This window comes from Desmodus rotundus, chromosome 5 (genome assembly GCF_022682495.2).
Source record: "Desmodus rotundus isolate HL8 chromosome 5, HLdesRot8A.1, whole genome shotgun sequence".
Taxonomy (NCBI): Eukaryota; Metazoa; Chordata; class Mammalia; order Chiroptera; family Phyllostomidae; genus Desmodus; species Desmodus rotundus.
In genome coordinates, this window is record NC_071391.1 from 54,718,005 (window position 1) to 54,738,716 (window position 20,712).

The 20,712-nt window shown below is 41.1% G+C and overlaps 1 pseudogene; it reads left to right on the forward strand.

The window, feature by feature from the left end:
* Positions 1–332: 332 nt before the first annotated feature.
* On the forward strand, positions 333–12,112 carry LOC128780888 (DNA damage-induced apoptosis suppressor protein-like; annotated as a pseudogene).
* Positions 12,113–20,712: the final 8,600 nt, after the last annotated feature.

The window sequence follows — 20,712 nt, forward strand, 5'->3', positions numbered from 1 at the left end:
GGGAAAGTGGGAAAGGCCATTGAGGAACATATATAAAGAACACATGGACAAAGCCAAAGGGGGGTAGAATCGAGGGTGGGAAGTGGGGATGGGTGAGGCAGCAGGGAGTAAAAAAAAGAAAAAAGAAAAATTAATCCCCAAATATTTCTGCTTGGATGTTTTTCATTTATTGGTAAATTGTCTGCCCAGTGAACATTTAAGGACAGGAAGTGTCTTATTTTTAAACTTTCCCCACAACACTTGGCATAGTGTCCTAGTCATCATACAGGTTTAATCCTATACATTGAATATTTCTGTACTTTTTTTCTACTTTTCCAGTATAATTGTCCAAAATGTGGTTCTACTGGTGTCTAAAATATAGTTCTACTACAAATGCCAATTACAGATATAAACTTTCTATAAAAATTGCAGAATCGAACCAATTACCTGCCATTACTGTTTTGGAAGCTGCTTAGATGCATATTTGAGTCTTACAGCCACTGATTTGACAGGTAAGATCATAAAGCATTCTTTTCCCTAGCTACTCCTTTGGTATATTAATAGAATTTGAAGATACGTGTTTTTAAGGTAATATGTATTTAGTAAAAAGATGACCACTCAAATGCAGATCATCAGTTCCTTCAAAAGACAAAAAATCAAGAAATAGATGTTTATTTCCTGAATACATATTGTGATAATGTTAAACCAGGCTCCTTTTATTTGGGCCAACTAAGCTGTAATTAGAATATTAAATTACAAAACTCTAATCCAAGTTAGAGAACATAGAATGAGAAAGCAAAATTGTTTCAAACTGGTGGATTATCCAAACTGAGGTTAACACTCAAGCGGCTAAAGTCCCTGAGGCAGGAGCCATCTGTGGGAACATTGGCACATCGGCAGTGGGAACTCCGTCCCTTCTCTCAGTTGCACGACCACTTCCCCGGCACGGTTTGCCCTGCGTGATGATGGCCTGAGAGTGCGAGGGTCTGTATAGGCCCCTGAAGCTTTTCCTCCCCTTCGGCCTTCTCTCCTCCTCCCACAATCCTCGACAGAAGAAATGTCCGTCTCCTTCCTGTGCAGAGCAAACTCATTTGAACAAAGGACAGCAGAGGGACCATGACCAGGATTGCCAGGGGAGAGGGAAGACTCCCCTCTGCTTTGAGGAGAAGGACTAGAGATCCCAGCACTGCTTCCACTGCTCCTTTTAGAAGAATTGCTGGGCCTGATGGCGAGGCAGGCATCTGCTCAATTTATACTTGACCGGTTGTTTCTGTCTCTCTAGCTGTGGGGAACTAGAGGGAAGAAATGCCTAAATGTGTAACTCAGAAGGTTCATGCTGCATTTTCAAACTAATTGTTCACATCTTCTGATTTGGGGGCAAATTAAAACTTGAAAGTTTATCTCTTCACATTTTTAAAATTTTCTTTCCATTCAAGACATATCCTAATGAAATAGGGATCCTAATGAAATCCCAGGAACACTGGATAATGATATAACTCAGAATCTATTAACCAAAGCAGTTGAAATTGCTTCACTGGACAGAGCTTTATATTTGGAGTGACAGTAATGGAGACTGTTGGGAACCGCCCTGCCCAGTTTCAGAAGCTATAACCCCCATAGCTAAGGCTGAGTCAAAGACCTTGGGAACATAAGCCACTAAGGAGACAAAGCTTATGTCCCTGGCAGGGGCGCCACCTCTGTCCACTTTACTATACCCTGCTTGGCCCTGAGCCTGACCAGTTGGCCAATGACGGGTAAGATTCCTCAAGGGAGGGGCGACCTAAGACAGGCATGGCCATGAAGACGCCCACAGGGAAGGACTTGGGGGGCTACAGAAAAAGGGGGTGATGGACCCTTTCCCCTGGGCTTTGACGTAGCCTGAGTCCTGATTCTGTCTGTAAGAAGTCTCCTAATCTCTTGGCTGCCTTACTTCCCCTGCCTGACTTAAACCTGAAACAATGACAGAGGGCAGCGCAGTCCTGTGCTGGAAAGGGCAGATTCCCCGGGGCGATCAGGTCTAAGAAAGAATGCATAAAATCCTGTGAAACCTGCTTTGTTTATACCCTCAATTTAAATGATAAGGGTCCAAGCCTGAAATGAGTTTGTTTCCCAAAACCTTATAGCCCTTTAGCTAACTGACCCTAACTCAGAATAAGCCCTCAGAGTTCTTTGTATGTTATCTATTATTTGATCCTTACTACCTGACAATGATTGATGAGCTTTACCTGTATTCCTATGCAAATTGAACCCAATAAAAGCCCATTGAGTAAAAGGCTCTTGGTCCTTCTCCTTTGAGAGATCAACCACCTTTCCTCCCCAAGCAGATCATGTCTTGGTAGACTTATTCTCCTCCATGGCGGATAGGGGGCTCTGCGGCAAAGCTTCCCCACAGGAGACCAGCTTTCTTTTTTGTATTCTGTTGACATTTCATTTTAATCAAATCATTTGAATTCTCTAAAATGTTTTTAGGAGTCATAACTCTGGGAGCCTGTAAGCACTTCAGACTGTATAAAAATAGGCTGTAGGTGAGCTGTTAAAACAGCATGTGTCACAACTTTCTCTTTCAAAAGTCAGAAGAGCCTAGTTAAATGCTTTCAGAGCTTTAAAAATCTAACTTTACATAAATTTTAAATTGATAAATATTTGTTTATCTGCATATTGATAACTCTAAGAATAGGTTCAGAAGGGTGGTCTAAAATAATTATAAAAGTGATGATAGAAGTTAAAAAGAACGTACTGACTCCTAAGTAGTAATTGTTTTCTGCCTCATCTGTGCTAGCAGGAACAGATAAAAATTTTATCCACTTTGGAATCAGGGTTTTAAAAACAGGAATAGAGCACTCTGTAACTGAACAGTAAAGAAAGACCCACAGGGAAGGTGAAGCCAGGAACTAAAGAACTTTTTTAAAAATGCTAAATGCTTCTTTCTTTTCTTTTTTAAACAGGTAAGAACATTCCCTTAAGTACTCAAAGTTTCTGGAAACTGTAGATCCAAGAGGGCAGAGGACTAAGAGGAAGCTACACTAACCTCCTCCCAGGGCCAATCTGGAATTACAACTAAATTGTAGAGAAATCATCCTGAATAACCAACTGAACGCTAGCTGGAGAGAAGCCTTATAACCCAGGACAGAAGAAACACCTTCACCACAATGTGACTGGTGTGGAGTGCAGAAGTGGTGCAAGAAGGCTGCCTGGGCTCCCATGGTGGCAGCTGCAGTTCCAGAGAGATGTTTCAGTGGCCAGGAAGTTCCCTCTGAGAAGTCTGGGGTCTCAACGTCAAGCTGGGCTCCCAAGCCTACAGCACCAGAGCCAGAAAGTAACCCAGATAACTTCCAGCTGTGAAAAGCAGTAGGCTTGCCAGGGACAGATGGATGGAGATGCAGAGAGCCTCTTAAACAGCCAATGTACATAATTTCATTTGTAGCCACTTACCCGAGCTCAGGCAGAGGGAGGGCAGAGTGGACTAGAGACACTTGAGAAGAGTCTGGGGCTGGTGGCTCTGAGGAGAGAACTGAAGAAACAACTGCCAGGATCCCTGTGCTGACTCATTCCCCATACTGCAGAAGCCATAGTTCTCAGGCAGAGCACTCCTCACCAAGTAAAAACAGTCCCAGGGGAAGAAATAGCACCACCTGCAGGAGTCACTCTACAGTGCCCCAAGGTTCTTAGCCGGGCTACTGATTACAGCTAGAAGCTATATCAGTGATTAGCTTAACAACAAAGGTGGAACTCTGACATTTCAGCCAACTCGCCCTTGAGCCCAATCCTAACAAAAGCTGAGCTTGGTACGCAGCCTGCATCTTTCTGCACACAACCAGGCCCAGCAGAGGGAGCCACGTGCTGTGGATCACTGATAGCCCCAAACAGATTGACCAGGGCAGGTCGCAAGCAGTTTCTGACAAAGGTCTACACCAGAGTCTTTGCAGATCTACCTAATTTATACAAACAAATATAAGGAAGCAGCCAAAATGGGAAGACAATGAAACAGACCCCAAATGGAAGAACAAGAGAGTTATCCAAGAAGACAAAACCAAGCAAGGGATTGAGAACTTATTTGAAGAAATATAACCAAAAACTTCCCTAATCTGGTGAAGGAAAAACACACACAAGTCCAAGAAGCTCAGAGAATCCCAAACAAGTTGAACCCAAAGAGGCCTGCACTGAGACACATCATAATTAAAATGACAAGGCTTAAAGACAAGGAGAGAATCCTAAAAGCCACAAGAGAAAAGCAGGTAGTTACCTACAAGGAGCATCAATTACACTGTCATCTGATTACTCAACAGAAACATTTCAGGCAAGAAGGGAAAGGCATGAAATATTCAAGATGATGAAAAGCAAGGACCTACAACCAAGGCTACTTTACCCAGCAAGGCTGTCATTGAAAATCAAAGGAGAAATAAGAAGCTTCCCAGACCAGATAAAGCTAAATGAGTTTGTTAACACCAAGCCAGTAAAGCAGCAAATGTTAAAGGGCTTCTTTCATTAAGAAAAAGAGAGGAAAACAGTCTAACAGTAAAAGGGCACTAAATGTGTATCTATCGGTAATCACCTTAAATGTAAATGGCTTAAAGACATAGGGTAGCTGAATGGACAAGAAAACAAGGCCTATTTATATGCTGCCTGCAAGAGACCCATCTCAGATTGAAAGATACACACAGACTAAAAATAATGAGATGGAAAAAGATACTTTATGCAAATGGAAAGGAAAAAAACCTGAGGTAGCAGTATTAATATCTGAGAAAATAGACTTTAAAACCAAGGCTACAGTAAGAGACAAAGAAGGGAACTACATAATGATAAAGGGAGCAATCCAACAAGAGGATATAACCCTAGAAAACATTTATGCACCCAAAATAGAAGCACCTAAATATGTAAAGCAAATCTTGATGGACATAAACAGAGAGGTCGATAGAATTACAGTAATAGTTGGGGATTTTAACACCCCTTTGACTTTAATGAGCAATCTTCCAGACAGAAAATCAACAAGAAGACAGTTGGCCTTAAAGAACACAATAGATCAAATGGATTCAATGGCTATCTTCAAGCATTTCACCACAAAGTGGCAGAATACACATACTTTTCAAGTGCACATGGAATGTTTGCTAGGTTAGACCACATGTTAGGACATAAAATAAGTCTCAATAAATTCAAGAAGATTGAAATCATCTCAAGCATCTTCTCTGACCACAACACTATGAAACTAGAAATCAATCAAAAGAAGAACACTGAAAACCCCACAAAGACATGGAAACTAAATAATTTATTAAACAATGAATGGATGGGTCAACAATAAGATCAATGAAGAAATCAAAAGATACCTTGAAACAAATGAAAATAAGGGCACAACAATCCAAAATCTATGGGATACTTGGAAAGCAATCCTAAGAGGGAAATTCATAGCATTACAGGCTTATCTCAAGAAACAGGAAAAAGCTCAAATAAACTAACTTCACATTTAAAGGAACTTGTAAGAGAACAATAAACAAACACAAACTGAGTAGAATGAAGGAACTCGTAAAGATCACAGCAGAAATAAATGAAACAGAGTCTAAAAAAAGTATACAAAAGATCAATGGATCCAAGAGCTGGTTCTTTGAAAAGATAAATAAGATCAACAAAACTTAAAACAGAGAGGACCCAAACAAATAAGATCAGAAATTAAAGAGGAGAAATAACAACTGACACCAAAAAAATACAAAAAGTTGTATAAAATATTATGAACAACTATATGCCAAAAAATTGGACAACCTGGATGAAATGGATAAATGCATAGAAACATACAAACTTCCAAAACTAAATCAGGAAGAACCAGAGACTCTGACCAGACAGATTACATCTAATGAAATTGAAGCAGTAATCAAAAAACTCCCAACAAACAAAAGCCATGGACCAGATGGCTTCGCAAGTGGATTCTACTAAACATTCCGGGAAGAACACTTCTCCTTCTCAAACTGTTGCAAAAAATTCAAGAGGAGGGAAGGATTCCAAGCTCATTTTATGAGGCCAGCATTATCCTAATTCCAAAATGAGGTAAAGACACTACAAAGAAATAAAATTATAGGCCAATATCCCTGATGAACATAGATGTTAAAATCCTCAACAAAATATTAGCAAACAAAATACAGCATTGTATCAGAAAGATCATACACCATGATCAAGTAGGATTTATTCTGGGAACGCAACGTTGTTGCAATGTTCACATGTCATAAGTATGATTTACCACATAAACAAAATGAAAAATAAAAAACACATGATCATATCAATAGACACAGAAAAAGCATTTGATAAAATCCAGCACTGATTTATGATTTAAAAAAAAAAAGAAGTCTCAGTGAAGCGGGATTAGAGGGAACATACCTCAACTTACCTTAAGATGGGGAAAAGACAGGGATGTCCAGTTTTGTCTCTCTTATTCAACATAGTACCAGTACATCCTCACCAAAACAATCACAAATAAAAGGCATCCAAATTGGGAAAGAAGAAGTAAAACTGTCTTTATTTGCAGATAAAGGATGCTGTACATAGAGAACCCCAAAGTTCCACCAAGAAACTATTAGAACAGATAAACAAATTTAGCAAAGTAGCAGGATACAGAAATCAGTTGCATTTTTATATGCCAAAAACAAACTAATAAAAGGGAAATTAAGAAAACAATCCCATTCACAATTCCTTCAAACAGAATATAATACCTAGGAATAAACCTAACCAAGGATGTAAAAGACCTGTAAAAGGATGTAAAAGATCAATAGAGCAGAATAGAGAGCCCAGAAATGAACCCACACCTTTATAGTCTACTACTATTTGACAGAGGAAGCAAGCACATACAATGGGCTAAAGATAGTGTATTCAATAAATGATGTCAGGGAAATTGGACAGATATGTGCAGAAAAATGAAACTAGACCCCTTCTTACACAACACATAAGAATAAATTCAAAATGGATCAAAGACCCAAACTCATAAAATGTTAGACCCAAACTCATAAAAATCCTAGAAGGAAACATAGGCAGCAAAATCTCAGACATTGCTCACAGCAATATTTTATCAAATATATGTATCTCCTCAGGCAAGGGAAACAAAAGAAAAAATAAACAAATGGGACTACATCAAACTAAAATATTCTTTGCACAGCAAAGAAAATCATCGACAGAATAAAAAGACAACCCACAGAGTGAGCTGATATATCTGACAAGATCGGGCATGTTCAGGGTGGTATGGCCATAGACTTCACCAATACATCTGATAAGGGGTTAATATCCAAAATTTAAAAGGAACTTACAAAACATAACACACACAAAAATCAAACAAGTCAATTAATAAATGGGCAAAGGACCTGAATAGACACTTCTCCAAGGAGGACATACAGATGGCAAGTAGATCTACGAAAGATTCTCAAAGTCACTAATCAGAGAAATGCACATTAAAACCACAATTAGATACCATCTCACACCTGTCAGAATAGTTATCATCAATAAATTAACAAACAAGTGCTGGTGAAGATGTGGAGAAAGACGAACCCTTTTGCACTGTTGGTGGGAATGCAATTTGGTGCAGCCACTGTGGAAAGCAGTATGGAAATACCTTTAAAAATTAAATATGGACCTGCCTTTTGACCTAGCAATCCCACTCCTAGGAATATATCCAAAGGAACCCAAAACACTAATTCAAAAGAACATAGGCACTCCTCTGTTCATTGCAGCATTATTTACAATCACCAAGACATGCAAGCAGGCCAAGTAGTTGTTTTATCACTAGATGAGTGGATAAAACAACTATGGGACACTTACACAATAGAATATTACTTGGTTATAAAAAAGAAGGAAATCTTACCTTTTGCAGTGGCACAGATGGACCTGGAGAGCATTATGCTAAGTGAAATAAGCCAGTTAGAGAAAGACAAATACCATATGATCTCACTCATATGTGGAATTTAATGAACAAACTGAACTCACAAGGAAAATGGGGACAGACTCAGAGATTGAGAGCAGATGACAGCTAGTGAGGTGGGACAAGTTTAGGGGGTGGAGGGATTGAGCAAAAAGGAAAAAGGACTCATGGACATGGACAACAGCGTGGGGATTGCTGGGAGGAGGGGAGTTATAAGGGGACAAAATGGTAATGGAAAAAATACAGTAAAGATTATATTAAAACTATTAACCATGAGTTTAAAAACTATTAATGAATTATAGAAGATAAAAAGAAATATAATAGCTCCCAGTTATTGAGCAACTATCTGCTGAGCACAGCAGTTTTCCATGCATTATTGAAAATACAATAATCCTGCATTTTTTCATTGTTATTTTAGAAATGAGAAAACTAAGGTTTAGTAAGGTTAAATAAGTTGTCTAAAGTCACAACGGTAGTAAATGTTAGATCCAGGATTTGAATACAGGTCTCTTTTCTCTAAAGTTCACTTCTCTTATACTATTGTGCCTATGACACTAGAGGAATTGAAATTATTTTAAAGATTTCATTTATTATTTCTTTTTTAGAGAGGGGGAAGGGAGGGAGAAAGAGAGGGAGAGAAACATCAGTGCAAGAGAGAAACATCAATTGGTTGTCTATCCCGCACACCCTATTTGGGAACCAAACCTGCAAATCAGACATGCACCCTCACCAGGTACTGAACCCTGGTGACCCTTTCTTTGTGAGACGACTCACAACCAGCTGAGCCACACCGGTCAGGGCTGAAATTATTTTAAATCTCTGTTTCATATTCTAGTCAAAGAAAGACAATTTCATTCTCATTAAAATTTATTTACTTCTTTCAAAGAATTTTGAAAACCAACACAGGCGAGGTTCAGATTCCAGTAACTTAGAACAGTGCCCTGACGGCAGGAGAGACACTAAAGAGCTAGTACTTGCCAGATGCTCCTACCAGGCCTGATTGTTGCAGGCTTCACGGTCATTGACTATTTCCGGCAGCTTTTGCGGCTTTCTGATTTCAGGAAACTTCATGGTGGCTCCTAGACACCTAGTAGCCACTCAAGTAGTGATCTCAGCAGCATGTGTGGCCCTGACAGCAGTTCTTCTTCTTGTGAGTCCAATGGCAGAGATACTTTTTTAATACTCTGGCAGCCATCACTTGAACTCACCTCCATTGTTTCACAGCCAACAGATGATGCTAATATTTCAGCTTCAGGTCAAAGCAAGGTCACTGATACTCTTCACCAGAACAGAGAGTGCATTTCCTTGGCAGAGGCCACTGGTTCCAGTGGTTGCCATGAAGCCATTCGGTGTTCATGGAGCCTTGTTTCCTATATGGATGAAAAGAGTACAGCACAAAATCTGGGTGAAGAACTTGACCTACAGAGAACCAAGATGGCTGCATAGGTAGACACACTGCGCCTCCTCGCACAAGCAGAACTGACAGAAAATCGAATGGCAAGGAAGTCCGATACCAAGGAAACAAAAAATAAACATTCATCCAGACCAGTAGGAGAGGGGGAGACGGGCACCGGGGTGGAGAGGACTCGCATTGCTGTGGCAGGACAGAGACTGGCAGAGTGTGGGACAAACGGGGCAGGCAGTCTGACCACTAGCAGACCCTGCGGCCCCACATTCGCGCAGATAAACTGAGAGGGCCGGACTCAGAGTGGCGGAGAACGGGGCAGGCAGAGCAGCGGGTAGCACCCCGCTGCCCCACATTCACGCACAGATAAACCAGACAAACAACAGGGAGCAAAGCAGACCACACAACCCAGGGCTCCAGCGCGGGGAAATAAAGCCTCAAGCCTCTGATTAAAAACGCCCGTGTGGGTTGCAGTGGCAGCAGGAAAGACACCCAGCCTCACGGGAGAGGTCGTCGGAGAGACCCACAGGGGCCTAGGGCGTGCACAAGCCCACCCACTCGGGAACCAGCACCAGAGAGGCCCAGTTTGATTGTGGGTAGCAGAGTGAAAGATTGAGGTCCTGTGGAGAGTGGAGCGGGCGCCATTGCTCCCTCTCGGCCCCTCCCCCACATACAGCGTCACAGCCCAGCGACCGACCAGCGTTACCCCGCCCCAGGGAACACCTAAGGCTCCGCCCCTTTAAGTAACAGATGCACCAAGACAAAAAAAAAAAAAAAAAAGGCCCAAATGACAGAACACTTCAAAGTTCCAGAAAAAATACAACTAAGCGAGGAAGAGATAGCCAACCTATCAGATGCACAGTTCAAAACACTGGTTATCAAGACGCTTACAGAATTGGTTGAATCTGTTTGAAAAGTAGATGAAAAAATGAAGCCTATGCTAAGAGAGACAAAGGAAAATGTACAGGGAACCAATAGTGATGCGAAGGAAACTGGGACTCAAATCAACGGTGTGGACCAGAAGGAAGAAAGAAACATCCAACCAGAAAAGAATGAAGAAACAAGAATTCAGAAAAATGAGGAGAGGCTTAGGAACCTCCAGGAGATCTTGAAACTTTCCAACATCCGAATTATAGGGGTGACAGAAGGAGAAGAAGAAGAACAAAAAATTGAAAACTTATTTGAACAAATAATGAAGGAGAACTTCCCTAATCTGGCAAAGGAAATAGACTTCCAGGAAGTCCAGGAAGCTCAAAGAGTCCCAAAGAAGCTGGACCCAAGGAGGAACACACCAAGGCACATCATAATTACATTACCCAAGATTAAACAGGAGAGAATCTTAGAAGCAGCAAGAGAAAAGGAGACAGTTACCTACAAAGGAGTTCCCAAAGACTGTCAGCTGATTTCTTAAAAGAGACCTTATAGGCAAGAAGGGGCTGGCAAGAAGTATTCCAAGTCACGAAAGGCAAGGACCTACATCCAACATTACTGTATCCAGTAAAGCTATCACTTAGAATGGAAGGGAAGATAAAGTGCTTCTCAGATAAGGTCAAGTTAAAGAAGTTCATCATCACCAAGCCCTTATTATATGAAATGTTAAAGGGAGTTACCTAAGAAAAAGAAGATAAAAAATAGGAACAGTAAAAATGACAGCAAACTCACAGTTATTAACGACCACATCTAAAACAAAAACAAGAGCAAACTAGGCAAACAACTAGAACAGGAACAGAACCATAGAGATGAAGATCACATGGAGGGTTGTCAACAGGGGAGTGGGAGGGGGAGAGGGGGGGAAGGTACAGAGAATAAGTAGCATAGATGACAGGTGGAAAATAGACAGGGGGAGGGTAAGAATAGTGTAGGAAATGTAGAAGCCAAAGAACTTATAAGTATGACCCATGGACATGAACTATAGGGGGGGAATGTGGGAGGGAGGGGGTGGGCAGGATGGAGTGGAGTGAGGGGGCGGGAAATGGGACAACTGTAATAGCACAATCAATAAATAATTTAAAAAAAAAAAAAAGAACTTGACCTACCAGCTAATCAGCCACGTGCAGTTCGCAGCAGTCGGCATGATATTGGAGTTACTGGCTCTAATTTATTCCCCTTGAAAATGCAAGAGCCTCGTGAGCCTAGTAATACAAAATCCTTCCTCAGTGCAGCGGAAATAAAAAACAGGTACTCCCAGCACGAGCTAACATGTCACCAGCATCAAGATGTCAGTACCCCGCTGAGCCTCCAGGAAAGCCGTACGTGTTGTGCACCTTTATCACTCAGACCTGAAGACATAGCTGGTGGCTCCCAGGATTGTGACCTCAAGATTTGGGATGATCTGCCATTGTCTGAAAGCTTGAAGAAGTTTCTGGAAGTTATTGAAAGTGAGATTGCTATAACCCAGACAGATGCCAGCAATAAGTGTCGTCTAGACAATGGCAACGAAAAATTACATGCAGACCACAGCAGCTTATCTGTGACTCCCCAGAGAACTACGGGACCCTTGCATACCCCACCCATAGCTTTAAGATCATCACAAGCAAGAGTCAAACCAAGCTCCGGCAAAGATAACTTGCTTTCCCACTCTGAAGCAAATCCAACTCCTAGTGTTCAAAAAGAGTTACAACCATGTAACCCAGCAGAGGCTGTCTCTATAAGTACAAGTGGAAAGATATTTCTCAAAATTTCTTGCCAAACACTTGTCTGTAGCTCTGTTTCCATCTTCAAAAGGTTTAGGAACATCATCTTCTCTTACGAAGTCTACCAGAATTCCACCTCATAGGGCTGCAATTTCAGTTACATGCAGTACTCCAGGGAGTGACCATTCTTGTCTCACTATCAAATAACTTAATGGATTTCAATTCTCCATTCTCCTGCTCCAATGTAGCCTGCTTGTCAGGAGGACTGATATACATTTTTGTTGTGACACTTCTCACAGCCACTATCCAGGGAATTCTCTTTGCTTCTCTTACATGATGCATTCCCTCTTATTTGGATCACCCCCCCTTTTTTTTCCACTTTCTTCATTATCCAGTGGGTCTGGAAGCATTTCTATATTAAAATAAACTATACATTCTTGGCAAACAATGAAAAAAAATGACCCACACCAAAGCACATTATTGTGAATTTTCTGAATATCAAGGAATAAATATAAGATTCCAGGGATAAATGAATGTCATACAAAAAAAAAACATCAGAATAACATCAGACCTCTCAATAACAGCACTGGAACTTGAAAACCAATGGAGCAATGTCCTTAAAAGTCTGAAAGAAAATTATTTCCTACTGAGAATTCTATATCAAATCCAGTATCAGTCAAACTTGAGGATAGAATACCAATACTTTTAAACATAAGACATCTTAAGAATAGCCTCTCACGAAACTTTCTCAGTGAACCACTGAACAGTGTGCTCCGTGACTACACTGGGAGGACTCGGAAAGGGAAGAAGGCAGCCCCCCACAGGAGGAAAAGGTGTAAGTGCCCTGTAAGTAACAGAGTGTTCAGGGCAGGTGGTGCTTTGAGGGGTGGCTCTTAGGAAAGACAGAAGCGAGAGAAAGCGGAAGTGGACAAGCAAAGCCTTCAGAGTACAATGCAAATCTAAGACCTGTGAAAGGACAGAGGAAGCCAAATCCTGCAGGGAAGTCCTCAGATCTGTAGACCTGACGAAAGTCTCTACAAGCCTGTAGGGGACACTAGAGCAAAGATGACTCGGTAAAGGACCCTACAACTAAGCAGAAATATTTAGGCCTTTGCATCACTACCTTGCCCTGGCACAGATGGCGTCACTTCAAGAAGAGTGCGGCCTCTGCTTGGAGGAGGAGGGCAACCTGAACAAGTTAACACCTGAAGGCTGCCAGCTCCCACATTCATGGCATCTGGGTGAAGAGTTGTTTCTTGAAGAGGAATCAGAACACTGTATCTCCATGTCTGCCATGTAAGATTATTTTCAAACATGTAGGTAAAAATAGAAAGAAGAAATAGTTTTTAAATGTTTAAAGTGAGAGTCAGAAATAATGAAGAAAATTGTAATACACCACTATTTTCCTTTCTAAACTATGTATGTATTTGTTAATAACAAGATTTTAATTTAAAAAGTCATTCTATAGGAGCTTTTTCACTTCACAATTACTCTATTTCTAATAGGAATAATGACACTAAAATGCTAATAAGGACACTATGACAATGTCAAGGGTATTTCTCAAGTGCCTTATCTTAGCAACATATTCAGTATCCTGAATAACCAGGACTAATCTGTTTAGAGATAAAATATCAAGATTGTTTTATGTTGAGAATAAAATAACAGGATTTTTAGGAATAGAACTGTGGTAAAAGCAATTTGATTATCTAATTTGATTTTTTTTTCTTTCAAGTGATGATTCACATATATCCCAAAAAGAAATGAAAGTCACATTACTGAAAATTATTTTAAAGCTATATGAACATGCTGCAATAAAGCACTGAAAAATACTTCTGGGAAGTAAATGCAGCCAAAAACAGACTTAGAAATGCATTCAGCACCATCTCACAAATTACAATATTCAAGCATGTTATGCTTGCAAAATTAATATCCAATAGGATGTTGACTTAGAAATCTTTACAATTGGGCTATTGGTCATATGAAACCAGATGGATGGATGGATGGATAGATAGATAGATAGGAAGACAGATGGATAGAGAGATCCTAAAGTGAGCACTTTCTGGCTTTATATCATCTACTTATTGTTACTACAATGAGCCCAACTCTATTTTTATTTCCTTCATGTGTTAGTTATCCTTATCTGGGTGCCTCATGGTCACAAGATGGCTGATTCAATTCCAGACATCTCACCCCTATTCCAAAAGGGCAAAGGCCTTTTCCTCGGGATGCTTTGATTTTATACAGAGGAAAAAAAGCTCTCTCCAGAGGAAAAAAGTCTCATGACCAAAACTTGATTATATGTTTACCCTTACCCCACTTAATAACCAAGGGGAAGGATATTACCATCATTTGTTTAGACCAATCATAATTTACCCCCTGAGGCTGGGAATGTATCTGCACTTACTGAGATGGAGTAATCCCTGCCCCAAACCTAAACAGATCAGTGTCCAATTTGTAGGAGGAAGGGGGAAGGATGGCTGGTGGGCGTATAAAGAACAAAACCTCCTGTTCTTTATACGTTATATATCTTCAAATATCCAGAACTGTCTAACAGAACCACCAAACATTTGCTGCCATTCCCAACAACCTATAATTGTGAATGAGAACTTCTAAAGTAATATGAATACACAGTAAGAAAACTGCCAATTTTATGTAAAAGAATCTGACCTACAGCTGAAGCAATCTGATACTGATCTGCATATCTGCAAATAATCTGAAAAACTGCATATTATATTATCAGTCTGATATAAAATATTTTATTACTATTTATAGCTGTGTTCTCTTGCTATAATCTAGGGTTAATTTTTTAAAGCTTATTTCATCTGCATAAAATTGGTGATCTTTATTAATGGGTGTGGTGTTTCCTTTTGAGGTAATAAAAATGTTCTGGAATTGAAGAGGGGAATACAACTTCGTGAATATACTAAAACACATTGAATCACACAATTAAAGGGTGACTTTTATTGTATATGAATTATATCTCCAACAAAAATTGGTGGTATGCATGTGTGCTGAGTTCTCATTAAGAGGTCTCAGGTGTCAAAAGTCTGAGAAAGAGCCGTCTAGGCAATGTAGAGGTGAGCACTAGGCTCCAGAGAGATGGAGTCAGCAGTGAGGTAATAGGTCTGCATTGCCTGCTTCCTCCCAGGAAATTTTCAGACAGTGAAGAGACAGACCCTGATTCATGTGGGCTGTTAAAGCTGTTCTGCGTTATGCTAAACACCAGATTCGTTAAGCAAACCAATGAAACTATCAGTTTACTATCCTAAAATCCTCTCCTCACAGAGCACAACACTGTTCTGATCCTAGAACGTTCAAGAGGGTGTGTGCATTATGCCATTCTCAAGGCCCCAACACCCAGTTTATAACTAAGGGAAGTATGGGGCTGTGGCAACACAGAGGACAGAGGGATAACTGGCTAAGAAGTGAGAGAGGCCTTCACACAGGCTTGAAGGCAGGGGAGGAACCTGCCACGAAGGAAAAGGGGCAACTACATTTCGGGCAAGGGCACAGCCAGGCAGGAATGCACAGAAGTAGGAGACAGAATGTATTAGCAGAACAGTGAGACGTGCATGTGGAATATGCTTTGTGTGGACGGGAGAGGCCACAGCCAGAGGAGAAGGTGCTGAATGCCATATCCAAATTTGGGCATTATTATACAAGCGACGGAGAACTATGAAGGAGTTTAAGCACAGAAAATGGTCAGTTCTTTATTTTAGAAATATTGTTCTGTGCTATTATGGGATGGAATGCATTAAAAGGCACTAAATACCAAGCAACAATATGGGTGAATCTCATGAACGGTTTGTCAGGCCAAATAAGCCAGACTCAGTGGAGTGCACACTTTATAATTCTGTCTGTAGGAAATCCTGGAACAGGAAAACAAATTCATGGTGCTTGAAATCAGAATAGTGCTTTCCAGTGGAGGAAAGGATTGTCGGAACGGGGCGCATGTTGGTTCCATGGGTGTGTGCATTTGGCAGAACGCAAGGAACTCTCCCCTTAAGATCTGTCATGTCTGTATTTGTACATAATAGATAAAACACAAAAAGAAGGAAATCTCCCTCTGGTGTTAATATGAAGTATGGATTGGCAGAGATTGAAGAAGGTGAACCTGCCTTTCAATTGTCTTCTCTTCTGTTATACTTCTGTCAGGCCCTGCTTGGTCATGCGGTCAGTCCGCTGCGGGGCTAAGCAGATGGGTCCAGGAGGGAGCTGAAAGGTGATTTCCAAATAGTGATTGCACCCCTTCCTTTTCCTAGAAACAGGAACAATTACATAAGACCCTCCAGGTGGAATCTTTTTTGTTCAAACTTCATTCAAACACCTGGTATCTTACAAGTCTTAGAAACACTAGACTTCAGTTGAATCAATGGAGAACAATTCCTTCAGAACACAGTGTGGACGCCAGAGAGACCCAGGGCCTCAGCAAGGAAGGGTAACTTGAGCAGCCCTCAGCCCAATATCCGGTGTGCCTGACAGAAATGCCTAAAGTCCTAGATCCTATTATATGAGGTTGAATTCATTCAATTAAACAGCTAAGCAGCTCACTCGGCTGCTGGAACACTTCTCTGCAGAGTGCTAAAACAATGGCCAGAGGGGCAGCTGAAGTTTGCTTTCTCTTGTGTGAGGCCAGCTGGAGTTGCCTAGCACATGGCCAAACTGGGGAGGGCCAACATCGCATAATTGCATTAAAGCTTCCTCTTCTTCAGGAAAGCACTTCCTGACCACATCAAGGAGGAAATGAGTTAGGAAGGTTTTTCAAATCTTAGGACACCACACCTATCTTTCACTACCCCCTGACTCAACCCGTCAAAAACACTTTAATGAAAAGAGAATCTGAATTTAGACTCCCATGGCTAAGGCTAATTTTACTATATTATACTGAGTCTTCTTATTATTAAAGTGACTTTTGTTGGGCTTTTGGGCATAGCATTTGGGGCAGAAGGAAATGGATTACAGTTCTGTAAGGTGGAATCAGAGTATCTCTAATTCCACTGTACTCTCTGAGGATCCTGTTCTGCTTTCAATTCCACATTAAGTAGTCCCGTCTCTCAAGGCTCTCCCAAGTCTTTGTCACCACCAACCCAGGCTGCCTGTCTCCATCCCTCATGTGTCCCTGATACTTTGTCTTTCTTATGGCACTTCTTCCTTCATCTGTCCATGCACTCAACAAGCACTTATTGAGTTCTCACCTTCTGTTTGAAGCTGTATTGGGCACTTTCACATATTATTCACTAAATCCTCATGATAACCCTTTCAGGTAGTTAATATCATCCCCGTTTTACTGAAGACACCTGAACTCACAGAGCTTAGACAGGTTGCTGCAGGCCAAACAGCCGGTGCTGACAGTGCTTAGCTTCCAGTCTAAATCCTACACCCAGTCGGCTCTGAATCAGCTAGTTCTTATCTATCACTGTCATAATACATATCCATTGGGGCCTACTTTGTGTTAGGCCCCATCCTAAGCACCAAGGATACATATACAGTTAAGTCCTGGTCCTAAGAAGCTAGACATGTTCCTAGTGATCTCTTTGAGCCCAACAGTCATGACATTTATTCACTCACTCAGCAGACATTGACTGAGCACCTACTATACCCCAGGAACACCAGGCTCTAGGCATGGGGGAATGGCATCCATGTGCTTCCTGTCCTCAGGACAGTCTTTTAATAGAGGCACAAGCAGGTAATGAGATGCCATTGAGTGGACCCGTAGAGGAGAGGTAGAGTTTCTGATAGGTTAAATAAAAAAGCAGATGTTGGGGAGGGAATTGTAGAGAGTCCTTATGAGCCAGGACATGGAGGTATAAAGCTACAGAGGAGTGTCAGGGTAATTTAAATAGTACTAAGTGGCTGATATGCAGACTGAGGCAGGAAGTGGAGGGAGATAAGATTAGAATGGGTGCCTGGAATGCTATGCAAAAGAGCTTCGACTTGGTCTTATGAAAATGGACAGAACCACGAGAGATTTCTGAGCAGAGAAGCTGATTTATCCTTGTGTTCCATGGCATGTGGCACACTGCCTTATTGTTGGTAGCAGTTTTTAGCATTTGTCACTTTCCTGGCACCAGAAAAGACTCTGGTCCCGACCCTGATGCCATGCTCCATTTGCACAGGCAAAATAATGCCCATGCCCTTGCATATAACAATTTTTTTTGCCAGTCCCACTGCCAAGGCGTCCCAGATCTGAGGGCAATCTTTCTCTTTTACTGAAGACCAAATTGTTGCTTTCATGTTATTTTCACTGCTCAGGATGCTGCTAATTTCTTCTTGGTCCAGTGGAAGGTTAACTAGACTCATAGGCTTAAGGATCCAGAGTCCTGATCCCTGCTCTACAAGAACCTAGACTGTAACTTGGCTTGGCTGTCATCTATAAAATGGAGAAATGATCTCTAAATTCTCTTTCAAAATTAAGAGTCTCTGATTTTAATTGCAGGGTCAACAGGCTTTTAGTTAGGCCAATCAGTGTCTAAATCTGCAAAGTCCTGCTTTAACATGTGGCAAAATAATTTTCTATGGTTATAACAAATTTTTTGGACTATAAGATGCAATTTCCCTCCCAAATTTGGGAGGAAAATGGGGGTTCATATTATAGTCTGAATGTAGCTTACCTGGCTTGCTGGTGGTGGGGGTGGGGCGGCGGTAGAGCAGGGTCACAGAAGGCAGGAGCAGGACCACATTTTTTGCTTCAAAATTTTTTTTCCTATTTTCCTCCTCTAAAACCTAAGTGCATCTTATGGTCCGGTGCATCTCATAGTCTGAAAAATACGGTAATCTGTTTCATTCTCCCTGTAGTTTGCTTCACACCTTCACACTCTACCTCTTTCTTGCCCATTCTAGGAAGGTTGCCAAGGATGTTTGCATCTCTATGATAAAGAGAGTTTTGTGTTGCTAAGTAGGAACCAAACTTGCTAAAGAAAATGCTCTCTGTCAAAGAGGATCTTCTTTGAAATCCTAAATGCAGTGAGAATACTAGGCCACTTGTCCCAAACTGGTTCCAGAAAGAAGACAGCACTTTTCAGAAAGGAGAGGCAGGACTAGCAAGATTGAGAACTTCTTCCTTAGGGTAACCAAAATATTGTATCTTTTGTGGGAAGATATTTTGTAGATAGAAGTAACATTACTTATTAACAATTACCCTGAAGCACAGGCACAAACCAGATGGTCCGAGGCACACTGTGTGGTGTGGTCACCCTCTACCACCACTAATGCCAAGAAGAAATGTGGCAGCACACCCCACTCTCCTCCAGAAATCACTGAGCATTCCCCACTCTCCTCTACTGAGCCCAGATGAGTCTAGGACCCTTTCAACATAGTGCTCCTGACACTACCAATCCATCAGTGTTGGCCTTTCAGTTGAAGTGTCTTATCACAGTTAACCTTCTAATAAAAACAAGACATAGTGGATACTGTAGTGCTATGCCCAGATCCCTCCTGGGCCCGATAAACCCATTCCTTGCTGGTTGAATCTACTGTCTGCTGATAGTTGACAGCTTGACCCCTCACTAAGCATTGCCCACAGCTGAAGGAAACTACTTGTTCAAGTTCATATCTTCTCCCAAACACACCAGAAACCCACAACTGGCTGGATGGTGCAGGGATACAAAGCCTAGACTCACCTTGCTTAAATGTGGGTCAAGTCTGAAAGGCCATTCCAGCTTCAATGCTTCTCATAAGATCAGCGGAGGCTGATGGCTGGTCAGCTTCTCCTTCTGCCCAACCTTGACTTCCTCACTTTCCTACAGATGTGTCTCCCAAGAGTCCTTCTCAATCATCCTTCTGCACACAACTGTCATCTCAAGGTCTGTTTCCAGGGATCCCTATCTAAGGAACCAAACAAACCACATGCTGTTAATAAGAAGTAAACCACTGGGTGTACAGATGGCCAAAAGACACATCAAAAGGTGCTCAACATCACTAATCATCAGGAAAGTGCAAATTAGAACCAAAATTAGGTATCACCTCACACAGTCAGAATGGCTAACATCAAAAAATAAACAAACAACAGGTGATGGCGAGGATGTGGAGAAAGGGGACCCTCATGTATGTTTGGTAGGATTGTAAATTGGTGCAGCCCCTATTTAAAGCAGCATAAAGGTTCCTCAAAACATTAAAAATGGAACTGCCATATGATCCAGGAATTACATTTCTGGGTATTTATCTGAAGAAATCCAAAACACTAATTTGAAAAGATGTATGTATGTTTATTGCAGTGTTATTTACAATAGCTAAGGTATGGAAGCAACTTAAGTGTCCATAGATAGAGGAATGAATAAAGAAGATGTGCTACATATATAAACTGGAATATTACTGATCATAAAGAATGAAATCTTGCCATTTGTGACAACACGGATGAACATAGAGGGCCTTATGGTAAGTGAAATAAGTCAGACAGAGAAAGACAAATACCATACAATTTTATTTACATTGGAATCTAATAAACAAAATGAATGAACAGAAAAAAAAACAGAAACAAACTCATTGATAAAGAGAGCAGATTGATGTTTGCCAGATAAGAAATGGTTGAGGGAGACACATGAAAAAGATGAAGGGATTAAGAAGTATAAATTGCCACCGTAACTGGTGTAGCTCAGTCGGTTGGTCATTGTCCTGAAAACTGAAAGTTTGCCAGTTCAATTACTGGTCAGGGTACATGCCTGTATTGCAGGCCCGGTCCCCAGTCCAGGTGCATGCAAGGGGCAACCAGTCCATGTTTCTCTCACACATTAATGTTTCTCTCCCTCTCTTTCCCCCTCCTTTCCCCTCTCTCTAAGAATAAATAAATAAAATCTTTAAAAACTTATAAA